This window comes from Nylanderia fulva, unplaced genomic scaffold (assembly GCF_048542155.1).
Source record: "Nylanderia fulva isolate GAGA-0341 unplaced genomic scaffold, ASM4854215v1 Scaffold19, whole genome shotgun sequence".
NCBI lineage: Eukaryota > Metazoa > Arthropoda > Insecta > Hymenoptera > Formicidae > Nylanderia > Nylanderia fulva.
In genome coordinates this window covers 4,405,354-4,408,482 of record NW_028190161.1, presented here as the reverse complement: position 1 = coordinate 4,408,482, position 3,129 = coordinate 4,405,354, and the positions used below count along the sequence as shown (strand labels likewise).

Genomic DNA, 3,129 nt, shown 5'->3' with positions numbered 1-3,129 from the left:
GTATGGGTTATCTCTTTCTCTCTGCTACATACCCATACAGCACAGAAACTTTTCAGAAATATTTCAAAAATATTTCATGTGACAGATTGAAACATTTCATAAATATTGCGAAATGTTTCTGCAACAACTTTGAGACAACTCTGAAATAGCAAAATGTCCGCGATTCTTGCACTTGAAACCTTATAGAAACCTTATTGAAACCTTATAAAAAGTTTGCTGAAAGGTTACTAATAAATCTGCAACTTTTCTGAAATATTCTTAAAAGGTTACTGAAATGATTGAACCGTTTCTGAAATATTGCTGAAAACTATTTTAAATAATTCTGAAAATTTTTTATAATATTGCAAACATGGCTGCTTTCGCGACAAAATTAAAATATGATCCAGATTAAAATGATCCTGCACTGGGATTGTTCAAATCTGAAATTTCATTGAATACAATTTCAATGAGATTCCATGAAATTTCAGATTTCACTAATCACAGTGCAGAATCATTTTAATCTGAATTATATTATTTTGATTTTGTCGCAAAAGCAGCCCATATTACAAAACTGTTATTCAAATAAAAAAATATATATTTCAGAAATAATATTTAAATTTATTATATTTATTGCACACAAATATACGACAAAATTTACACTAAAAAGAGTATAAAAAATATATCTAACGTTGTACATTTTTTTAGCTTAGTGTTGCAATTTTTTGTCAATGATTCTCACTAAAAGGTCGAATGTTAGATCTCTAGGATATATATAAATTCTACTTATAATAATATGGTATTTTAGCTTTAGGATATAGAAGAAACATATTTATAATTTTTATTAAATTTTTATTTGAGTAGTATATTGTTTTAATAGTTGAATCGTTACATAAAATAAAAATAGTTATCACATAAAATAAAAACTTTTTTACAATAAAGTAAAAATTTGAATTCCATTTGGATAACATTGTTTATTGTTATTCTAATAACATAATTAAAACTTCCAACAATTTTTGAATAAATTTTAAGTGAACTTGCTAAACTCTAATTATATTTATTTGATAATTTTAACTTTCTTCTAAAAAAAATAAACTTTCAAACAAAATTCTCAAACATAAAATAAACTTTTTTCTAAATAAAAAAATAGTATTTTACTATAATATAAATCAAACATTATGCAAAATAACATTTGAATTTTGTTTGAATAATATATTATTTGTTCAGGTAATACAATATAAATTTTTAGAACACAAAGTAACTTCTTTTTTAAATTAAAAAGCAAAGTTAAAAGCGAAACATTTATTCCGATGGCTGTTCTTTTTGTTTTCGTTGTAATCGTTCTCTGAATAAATACAACGATTAATAAGTACTGTAATATTATATATATACATTTATAAATAATCTCACTTTTCATTAATAATATTTACTTACTCATCTCTGTCATGACGTAATTTGCCCTGGATGAACCATTTAGAGATGACTTCGATAATTTGTTTGTCATCCGTTTCGAATTTTGCATGAACACATTCTAGATAAACAAGGAAATTTATTTTATTAATATAGAGATTACCTTTTGTTCAAAATTATATTATTGAAAATATTGCGTGCTTACATATAAAATAATTATTTAATTATATTGATACAATATAATGAAATAATTATTTTATTTATTTTGAAAAACGAGAAATTAGTAGTTTAAATATTAACATACTTTTTATGCATTTAGTTAACAATAAATCTTTGAAAGGCTCTTTCTTCATACTTTTTCCATTCCAGCAATATAACGTTGAAAGATGATTACTAATAAAATTTTTGAGAATAACAATTATCATGTCATGAGACGTTTTATGTAATATATAGAGTATATAAAGGAAATTATTAAAAATCTGTACTTACACATGTAACCTCAAAATTCAAGAACAAACAAAAATTAAAATTAGACAAATTCATCATATGTAAAATGAAAATAGTTTAAATAATGACAAATATACAGAGTAAAATTATGTAGAAAAGCATGCACCGGTTAAAAGTATCCAAAAATATACATGTTAAAATGCAGTTATAACCTCTTTTTTCGGTACTTTGAAACATTAATCATGAAAATAATACCTTGAAAGTTTTATGTCTGATTTCGAATTCTATCAAATAAGTAGATATTATTCCTTTATAAAACTTTACTATTTATTAGAACCAGTAGACAGTAGTGCTATCATAGCAGTCCAAGTCTATGCGGTTTAGCAAGCTGTTCTTGTCGTTGCCTGCATTCCACATCCGGAACCTAAAAAGCGGGAAAGAATTTGATTGGTTGTTCCTATATATATATATATACATTAATATACATTTAATCTGTACAATAAAAGATATGAAAATAAATTTTTATAATACATACCGTCGACTATTTTGATTGATTTGTTATATAATATATATATGTATATACACTTATAATCACTATATTAAAAAATCGTTCCAGTTTTCAAAATTATTTCATATGAAAACTTTTTGCAACACTCATATTAATTTTTCAAATTTACCACATGTAATAGATTTCAGAAACATTTCTGTTGCAATATTTCATATGACATATTGCAGAATTCTGTCAGAAATGTTGCACATGAAATGTGAAACATTGAAATGATTTTGAAATATTTCTGAAAGCTTTCTGTAACAATCGGTGCTATATGGGTAAATACTATTATAATGTAAAAGAACTTACGAGTAACGTATGATGGCTCAATGCAATAATATTCAATCACGTAAAAAACTTGAGTTCAAATATATCAATATCAATTTTTTTACAATATATTAGAATATAGAAAAATTATAGAAATATAAGGCGATAAACTTGAAAATTTTTAAATATTGAAAATATTTTAATCATTTTTACAATTACATACACTATATATATATATATATATATATATATATATATATATATATATATAAATGCAAAATAAGTCCGTAAATAAATTTATCAAGTAATAAATCCGTTGCATGCTCGCAGCTACATATGCACACACAAATAGCTGGTATGTTGATTTTTATTAAAAATTTATTTTCTGTATTATTTTGCATTTATATAGTGTGTGTGTGGGTGTGTGTGTGTGTGTGTGTGTGTGTGTGTGTGTGCGCGCGCGCGCGCGCGTGTAGTAA

At 24.4% G+C, this 3,129-nt stretch overlaps 1 long non-coding RNA gene across 4 annotated transcripts; it reads right to left on the bottom strand.

The window, feature by feature from the left end:
• Window positions 1–1,173: 1,173 nt before the first annotated feature.
• On the bottom strand, window positions 1,174–2,387 carry LOC114933345 (uncharacterized). Of its 4 annotated transcripts, none has more exons than XR_014924514.1 (4): window positions 2,369–2,387; window positions 1,691–2,257; window positions 1,411–1,507; window positions 1,174–1,348 (listed from the first exon to the last, which is right to left on the bottom strand). It is a non-coding gene; the product is annotated as an uncharacterized LOC114933345 (long non-coding RNA). The 4 variants fall into 4 exon arrangements; XR_014924512.1 differs by lacking the exon at window positions 2,369–2,387 and having other exon boundaries at window positions 1,174–1,321; window positions 1,691–1,779; window positions 1,876–2,257; XR_014924513.1 differs by lacking the exon at window positions 2,369–2,387 and having other exon boundaries at window positions 1,174–1,321; window positions 1,691–1,779; window positions 2,089–2,257.
• Between the last annotated feature and the right edge of the window lie 742 nt (window positions 2,388–3,129).